This window comes from Brienomyrus brachyistius, chromosome 12 (assembly GCF_023856365.1).
Source record: "Brienomyrus brachyistius isolate T26 chromosome 12, BBRACH_0.4, whole genome shotgun sequence".
Lineage (NCBI taxonomy): Eukaryota > Metazoa > Chordata > Actinopteri > Osteoglossiformes > Mormyridae > Brienomyrus > Brienomyrus brachyistius.
This window is the reverse complement of record NC_064544.1, coordinates 26,818,276-26,827,797: the sequence shown is the minus strand read 5'-3', so window position 1 is coordinate 26,827,797 and position 9,522 is coordinate 26,818,276. Positions and strand designations below refer to the sequence as shown.

The window sequence follows — 9,522 nt, the reverse complement described above, 5'->3', positions numbered from 1 at the left end:
GGTTCCGCATGACCACTTGCGTGAATGACGTAACCACTTGCTGGAATGACGTTCATCGCAACACCTCCCACTCAACCTTTTTGTTCTTGAACAGAAAGGTTGGAGAACTTCAAGGCGAATATAGACCCTAAAGAGTTTTAATTTTCCTGCTCCTCCACAGGCAACAGGACTACAAGTCGCCGGACATCCCTGCGCAATACCACTCCAATAGGCTTTTCCTTCCCGTCGCCAGAGGCTAAGTGCTGGATTTCAGGCTTCTGAGGCTGGACCAACACACAGCCCCCAGGCACAACAAGAATTTCAACATCTCTCACGATGCCCTTTGAATCTGGTGCCACAGAGACGACTCGGCCAAGTCTAAATTGTCCTCGCAGGGAGTTTTGATCACAAAGCCACACGACATCCCCTACAGCAACATTTCTCTCTGTGGTATGCCATTTAGCTCTAATGAAGAGGTTTGGCCCAGCAAGCTGACACCATGCTTTCCAAAAGTCACTAACTTGGCTCTGGATCTCCCTGAGCCGCTTGTAGGGGTAGTCGTTAAAATTGAAGGACCTGGAGTCCCCACTGTGGGATGCTCGACCTAGGAGAAGCGTATTTGGTGTTACATACTGAATGCGACCCTCTCGACTTTGGACTCTTGCATCGATAGGCCTCTCATTAGCCAGGTTCGCCGCCAAATGGAGGGCCGTAAGGAACTCATTGAAGGTAAGATTTGCTGACTTGCCCAGTCCTTGAAGAGCTCTCTTGGTAATTCTTACAGCCGCTTCAGCAGCCCCATTTCGATGTGGCGAGTCAGCAGGGAGCACTCTCCAGATCCAGCTTGTCCCATTCTTTACAGCGTACTCCTCCAAGCTCAATGTATCTTGGCTCTGCAAGAAGGCATACAGATCCACCAGCAAGGCTCTTGCACCAATAAAATTGGTCCCAGGATCTGACCAGACCTTAAGGGGATGGCCCCTGATGGCTGTGAATCTTTGATAGGTCATTAAGAAGCTCTCTGTAGACAAACTGCTGGCCAGATCTACATATAAAGCACGGCTTGCCATGCAGCAGAAGATAACCCCCCAGACCTTCATGGACACTCTTCTTTTCACATCATCTTTCACCAGGTACGGGCCAAACAAATCAATAGTCGTAAACTGGAAAGGAGCGGCAGGTCTTGACCTCTCTACTGGAAGATCACCCATCACTTGCCGGCACATTCGAGCTCTTACTTTCCTGCAAAGGACACACTGGTTGACGACCTTTTGGGCCAACCTTCTCCCTTGAACAACCCAAGCCTTCTGCCGCATCCTAAGCAGTGTCCCAGCGACCCCCTCATGTCCCTGCTGATGACTTTGACGTGCTAGTAGCGTCCCTAGCCAAGTATCAAAAGGCAGCAGTGGGACAGCCGAATAGTCTTCTCTAAAATGCTGAATTCTGCCCCCACACAGCAACAGTCCACTAGTTTCATTCCTATACACCACCAACCGATCCGTTGTAGTGGTAGGGAAAGTAACTCCTTCTTGAGCTGACAGACAGAGGTCTCGGAAGGCGTCTTCTCTCTCGGCCACGGTGACAATGCCTGTCAATAGGACTGCCTCCCACTTTGGATTTCCGGTGGCTTTGGCATGAAGAAACTTCTTTGCCGCCCTCCAGACCATCGCTACTGATTTAACTAGTTGCATTAGGCTACTAAACCGCTTGATATCTACCAGACTTGCAACAGTCCTGGCAGATGGCCTATGCAAAACCACTGAGGGAAGATTTAAGTCCTGTTTCAGGCCTGCATTTTTTGCCCTGACCCTCGTAAGAGCAGCAACAAAAGCTTTTTTCTGGATCCTTGTAAGGTTCTCTCTTGCTTCAATAGTAACATCCTTAGCAGATTTCACTGGCCATTCACTTTCTGGGAGCCTTAAGAACTTAGGACCCAGCTGCCACTCTGAGCCTTCGTCCAACTCTTTGGGGCTTGCCCCCCTCGAAATAATGTCCGCTATGTTGAGTGGCCCAGGAATCCACCACCAGTCTTGAACATTTGTGCTGCCTTGAATTTCCCCGATTCTATTGGCAAAGAATGTTTGATAGCCATAGCTTTCACGTTGGACAGCTCCTAGGACAGTCTGGCTATCAACCAAATGGTACCATCTTGCTACCTGAATCTTACAATGCTTCTCGAAATACTTTTTCAAGCGAGCAGCATAAACAGCCCCACAGACCTCAGCTTTTACAGCATCCCCTTTATGATCTAACGGCGTCAACCTTGCCTTGGACTCAACAAGCCGTACAATGACATCTCGTGGCAATTTCCACCGCAAGTACAGCACAGCCCCATACGAGCACTCACTCCCGTCAGAGAACGTAATACCACAGGGCTCGCCACATGGTGCAGGAGGTGTCAAGGCTCTGATGAATCTTAACTGGCTAAGCTCGGTATAATCTTCAAAGAGGTGAACAGCGTCTTCCCATAGACCCTCCGACAAAGGAGCATCCCATGTATTTTCTGATGGGCTGTATTTGCCCCTTACTTCCTGAAATGCTTTTCTCACCAAAATGGCTCCCTTTTGCTTGACAGGTGTCACAAGACCAAGGGGGTCATACAGCCCAGAAACTTGACTCAGGAGCTCTCTACGAGTGAGCGGGTTTGGCACCTGCGCCCTGATTTCATCTTTAGACAAGTTCTCTCCCAATCTCATCCTCTTTTTCCTTTTGGAGAAGTTTACCGCTGTCATCAAATGAAGTTTATCACTCTCCGGATCATAGCCTAGGCCCAAAGCTTTATTGTTCTCATCAGGGAGTTGATTCGGAAGGACCATCACCACAGGTTTCTTTTCCTCAGGGTCCTTGGATTCTGGTCTCCCACTTTGGCCGGAGTAAACCCATGGTTTCATATAAAATCCACCAGTCTCCAAGATTTGTTCGATATTGGCCGTTATTTGCTTGAGCTGGTTCAAATCACTATGGGATGTAAGCACATCATCTACGTAAGCGTCTTGCTCCAGCACGCGACGCTCTTCAACAAGATGATTAAACATGGGCAAATTTGCTGTCTCACGCATGGCAACTTGTGCGATACAGCCTGCTGGCTTATCACCGATATTGACTCTTGTAATTGCATACTCCTGAATATCCTCATCCTCAGAGTCTCTCCACAAAAAGCGATGAAGATGTACCTCTTGGTCCTCGAGCCATACAGAATTATACATTTTCTTTATGTCTCCAAGCGCAGCAAACACCCCTTGCCGAAACCGGATTAGAACAGCACGTATACTGTTGAGGACATCTGGACCTTTAATGAGCAAGTCATTTAGGCTTTGACCCCTGAATTTCTGGCTACTATTCCACACAAGACGGACTGGTGTAGTAACAGAGTGAGGGTTCGGTGCAATTAGGTGACTGATATACCATACTGGTCCGGTCCAGTTTTCCAACTCTTCCTTTGAAAGCTTAATAACAGCCCTCCGCTCGACCATGTCATGGACCTGTGCTTTATAGGCCATTTTCCATTCAATCTCCCTTGTCAGTTGCTTCTCGGTTCTCAGGAACGTTGCTTCAACAGCTCCCCTATTGTTAGGCAGCGTTCCCAAGTCCTCAATCCAGGGATACCTTGCATGCCAGTGTGGCTTTATGCTATGGTGATCTTCAGTCACATAAGTAAGTCCATCCTTTATTTTCTCCAGCTCTCGTTCCTCGGAAATAGTCATCTCCTTTCCCCCAGGTTGGCAATTTCCACATCTACAGCCACCACACCGAGGCTCACAAGCAGCCCCAATGCTGTCCCACCTCCACCAATCCATAAAATCTCGGTTGACAGAGGACATAGTAGCCCGAGTGAGTCGAAGAAGTTTACCTGAGTAGTCACTGGTGATCTCTTTATATCCAGCAGCCGCTGTCCGCATGGAGCGTGCAGAATGAGTTTTAGAATCGTGGACAGTGACTGTAACGTCTTCTAACAGATCTGGATGAGAACCGCCCACTGTTTTACCCAGAGGCCCATCCCACAGGACAAGGTCCCCAACAGAGCACACCTTCTGAGGGACAAGCTGCCCTTCCTTATGGCTTATGAGGAGTTTAATCTTAGTAGGGCGGACCAGTTGATGAAAGGGAACATGAGGAAATATTTTTTGCAGTCTTTCTGCTGACACATGACGGTTAACCTCTGCAATGCTATCAAGCCCATAACACACAAGCTGATGAGACTTCAGGGCTCCCATTGAGGTTTTGACCCGTATCTTCAGCAGGTAACGCTTGGTCTGAACTGTTACTTGCATTCCGCCAACTCCATGGACTATAAGGGTCACATCCTCACTCCTTAAGTCCAGCTCACCAGCAGCCTCATGGGTAATATAATTGGTATCAGATGCCAGGTCCATCAAAGTTCCAATCTTCTGCCCAGCATTGGCAGTGACCTCAAGGATCATCATTATAACTGGAAACTCCTTGAGGTCATTCTCCGCTAGCAACCCCTGCTCTGGAACGGTTAAGCTAAATGTCTTTGAGACAGAGTTGCAGAACACATTCCGACACCGCTGAGCTAAATCAGGGGGCAAGCTCGTTAGGAACTCTTCCTGGCTTTCAGTATACCTCTTCCCTTCAGCTCTTGCTGGACTGGGCCTCAACCGCCTTGGGTCTCCTTCCTTGCTTCCAACCTTGGGACAGAGGTAGTAGTGATGACCTAGGCCTTGAGCGTCCTTGCACCCCTCATTTTTACACAGGAAGGTGGTCTTACACTCTGCGTCACCATCGTGAATCTCAAGACACCTCACACAAGCGCCGAACTTCTTAACGGCCTCCCTCTTCTCCCCCACTCGAAGCATTTTAAATTTCTTGCAGTAGTACAACTTCTTCCTGTGACCCCTCTCTCCACAGACAATGCAAGATGCTTGAAAGCCTAACGAGTTAGTGGCTTTGGTCCGGGCATGCTTTTGTGGGATTTTTATCTCTCTCTTACTGGAATCATCGTCCCTTAATTGGTCCAACTGCTCATAAATCTTTTCCTGACTTCTCAGGAACTTAAGGAGCATGTCAAATCTACCTTCAGGTGATGCAACCTCCTCCTCTCCTGCCGAATAGACCAACCATTCCTTTTTCAAGTTTTCAGGCAGTTTACTTTCTAAGGATTTCGTGACAAGAGGATTCCTCAAAGCACCCGTATTTCCCAACTCACTAAGGTCATACAAGGCCTTTTCAACAACCTGTATCATGTCCACAACCCTCCGTGGCTGATGGCCTCTCACTGGAGGCAGAGCCTGCAGTTCCTCTACAATCTCCACGGCAATTGCTGATTTATTTCCAAACCGATTTCCAAGAACCCGAAATATTTCATCAGCTGTTCCATAGGTTGGCAGGCGGAGTTCTCTTGCCACCCTTTCCTCAAGACTATCCAAAAGCTGAAACTTCCTCACCTCCTTGGACCCAGTGGGTTCTCCTTGCTTTTGCAATGCTTCCCATTCCTTTTTCCAGAGGTAGAAGTTCCGCCTATTTCCATCAAACCGAGGGAGTGCTGTTGGCCTCAGCTTAATAGCTGGAGGCGGGGGCAGGGTTGCATCTGAGGACCCATTATGTTCCAACTTCGCCTGTAATAGGTCAGCCTTCCCCGAAATCAACTCAGGCAACAAACTCTCTATGTTCCTCATACGCTGCTGAAAGTCAGGCCGCTCTGCATCTGAGATCCAACGACTCCATCGAAAAACAGCCTCTTTCGCTGCCTTTACCAGCCCCTCAAGGTGATTAAGCATCAACTCATACACCTCCAACTTCAGGCCAGGCTGACTCATCGAAAGGCGCTTACACTCCTTTTCAGCAGCCTCCAGGGCCACAGTCAATTCAGAGTTGCCAAAATTTCCCCATAGGACCTTCTGAACGAAGTGCTCCACGTCGTCAAGTTTCTGTTCACACTCCTCCACTGTCCTTTTGATGTCATCTCTCATGCTCTCTTTCGGGGTCGACATATGCTCCAACTCCTCCAACCAGGCAATTTCCACCTCCTCATTCGCCTCCAAGACCTTATCAGCATCCAGCACAACCTTATTGAAGGCTTCCATCAATTCATCGGCCGACATTTTCTTGCAAAACTTCATTACGGAGTTTGCTAGTTGGGAAAACCGCTGTTTGGCAGTCATTCGCTCTCTCTTTAATTGCTTCAGAGACTTTGACTCGGCCATTCTAAACTTTGGTGAACTCTAAATGGGAGGTACTGGGCTTGCCTTGGCAGCTATTAGACAGGAGCTTAAGTGGGCAGGCTTAGTTGAAGCTTCATAAACCAACTTACAGCGGTTTTTCACTGTCAAGTGATCACAATTCTTACTGTGCTTTACCCCTCACTTGATAGGGATGTACCAAAACTGAACATATAACTGGATTTCACTCAGAATAACCAGGCCTTCTTTTTGGACTCTTTATCCCTTTTTTATTTTATCTTCGCTTTCCTCAAGCCAGGCATTTACAGGTGAAAAACCTTAAACCACAAAACACCAACTTTCACCAATCTATCTTATGAGCAAACACAAAATTTTACTTTAAATGCACACATATATATATATATATATACATACCCACAAAATATACAATAAATGACCAATCTCAGCTTTAAATTTCCACACAATTATACATAACTTGTTCTGAATAAAATTCCTCCAAACATCAAAGTTTAAAATCAAACCACTGGGGAAACACATAAATGAGTTACTCAACGCAATAAATTGCAATGAAAAGCTAACCAATTAGACAATCGAACAATAGGTTTAACACTTCTGCCCATATGAATTATTAAAAGGAAAGTTCACCCTTAATACTTTTTTTTCTTTTTAGCAATTTAATATTTAACTTTTAGATAAACTAAAAATAGAAACCCCCCTTTTAAACCGCATTAATGCAAACATCTGAATCAATAAAACAGCATTCCACATATTGTCATTGAGACACTTACAGCACACCATTTATTCCTAATACAGTCAAATACCACAACTCATATAATGTTACAAGCCAGCACCAGCGCCTCAATGCCTCATTAGCGCACCCTATTAAGAAATAAACCCCACTCGCAACAGGTAGTGCTTGCTACAAATAACATTTGCAACAAAGTCTCCAACACGCATGGTTCATGGTCTTACCGGCTGTCCGTTCAGAGTCTACTTTTCAGTACACAATCACAGCACAGTTCCAGAAGCACTTGGTGTAGATTTGACCCTTTGCTTGTCGCGCTACCAATGCGTTTTGCCGACTTTATCCCAAATAAAGAGCAGGTGCGTCCGTTAATGCCTTCCCCTCGGGTGCACACAGGTGAGTAAACTTTGGTTCCGCATGACCACTTGCGTGAATGACGTAACCACTTGCTGGAATGACGTTCATCGCAACACCTCCCACTCAACCTTTTTGTTCTTGAACAGAAAGGTTGGAGAACTTCAAGGCGAATATAGACCCTAAAGAGTTTTAATTTTCCTGCTCCTCCACAGGCAACAGGACTACAAGTCGCCGGACATCCCTGCGCAATACCACTCCAATAGGCTTTTCCTTCCCGTCGCCAGAGGCTAAGTGCTGGATTTCAGGCTTCTGAGGCTGGACCAACACACAGCCCCCAGGCACAACAAGAATTTCAACATCTCTCACGATGCCCTTTGAATCTGGTGCCACAGAGACGACTCGGCCAAGTCTAAATTGTCCTCGCAGGGAGTTTTGATCACAAAGCCACACGACATCCCCTACAGCAACATTTCTCTCTGTGGTATGCCATTTAGCTCTAATGAAGAGGTTTGGCCCAGCAAGCTGACACCATGCTTTCCAAAAGTCACTAACTTGGCTCTGGATCTCCCTGAGCCGCTTGTAGGGGTAGTCGTTAAAATTGAAGGACCTGGAGTCCCCACTGTGGGATGCTCGACCTAGGAGAAGCGTATTTGGTGTTACATACTGAATGCGACCCTCTCGACTTTGGACTCTTGCATCGATAGGCCTCTCATTAGCCAGGTTCGCCGCCAAATGGAGGGCCGTAAGGAACTCATTGAAGGTAAGATTTGCTGACTTGCCCAGTCCTTGAAGAGCTCTCTTGGTAATTCTTACAGCCGCTTCAGCAGCCCCATTTCGATGTGGCGAGTCAGCAGGGAGCACTCTCCAGATCCAGCTTGTCCCATTCTTTACAGCGTACTCCTCCAAGCTCAATGTATCTTGGCTCTGCAAGAAGGCATACAGATCCACCAGCAAGGCTCTTGCACCAATAAAATTGGTCCCAGGATCTGACCAGACCTTAAGGGGATGGCCCCTGATGGCTGTGAATCTTTGATAGGTCATTAAGAAGCTCTCTGTAGACAAACTGCTGGCCAGATCTACATATAAAGCACGGCTTGCCATGCAGCAGAAGATAACCCCCCAGACCTTCATGGACACTCTTCTTTTCACATCATCTTTCACCAGGTACGGGCCAAACAAATCAATAGTCGTAAACTGGAAAGGAGCGGCAGGTCTTGACCTCTCTACTGGAAGATCACCCATCACTTGCCGGCACATTCGAGCTCTTACTTTCCTGCAAAGGACACACTGGTTGACGACCTTTTGGGCCAACCTTCTCCCTTGAACAACCCAAGCCTTCTGCCGCATCCTAAGCAGTGTCCCAGCGACCCCCTCATGTCCCTGCTGATGACTTTGACGTGCTAGTAGCGTCCCTAGCCAAGTATCAAAAGGCAGCAGTGGGACAGCCGAATAGTCTTCTCTAAAATGCTGAATTCTGCCCCCACACAGCAACAGTCCACTAGTTTCATTCCTATACACCACCAACCGATCCGTTGTAGTGGTAGGGAAAGTAACTCCTTCTTGAGCTGACAGACAGAGGTCTCGGAAGGCGTCTTCTCTCTCGGCCACGGTGACAATGCCTGTCAATAGGACTGCCTCCCACTTTGGATTTCCGGTGGCTTTGGCATGAAGAAACTTCTTTGCCGCCCTCCAGACCATCGCTACTGATTTAACTAGTTGCATTAGGCTACTAAACCGCTTGATATCTACCAGACTTGCAACAGTCCTGGCAGATGGCCTATGCAAAACCACTGAGGGAAGATTTAAGTCCTGTTTCAGGCCTGCATTTTTTGCCCTGACCCTCGTAAGAGCAGCAACAAAAGCTTTTTTCTGGATCCTTGTAAGGTTCTCTCTTGCTTCAATAGTAACATCCTTAGCAGATTTCACTGGCCATTCACTTTCTGGGAGCCTTAAGAACTTAGGACCCAGCTGCCACTCTGAGCCTTCGTCCAACTCTTTGGGGCTTGCCCCCCTCGAAATAATGTCCGCTATGTTGAGTGGCCCAGGAATCCACCACCAGTCTTGAACATTTGTGCTGCCTTGAATTTCCCCGATTCTATTGGCAAAGAATGTTTGATAGCCATAGCTTTCACGTTGGACAGCTCCTAGGACAGTCTGGCTATCAACCAAATGGTACCATCTTGCTACCTGAATCTTACAATGCTTCTCGAAATACTTTTTCAAGCGAGCAGCATAAACAGCCCCACAGACCTCAGCTTTTACAGCATCCCCTTTATGATCTAACAGCGTCAACCTTGCCTT

General features: G+C 47.4%; 1 long non-coding RNA gene across 1 annotated transcript; it reads right to left on the bottom strand.

Annotated features, from left to right (window-relative positions):
- Positions 1–6,382: 6,382 nt before the first annotated feature.
- Positions 6,383–7,273, bottom strand: LOC125705376 (uncharacterized). Its single transcript, XR_007381492.1, has 2 exons — positions 7,092–7,273; positions 6,383–6,436 (listed from the first exon to the last, which is right to left on the bottom strand). It is a non-coding gene; the product is annotated as an uncharacterized LOC125705376 (long non-coding RNA).
- Between the last annotated feature and the right edge of the window lie 2,249 nt (positions 7,274–9,522).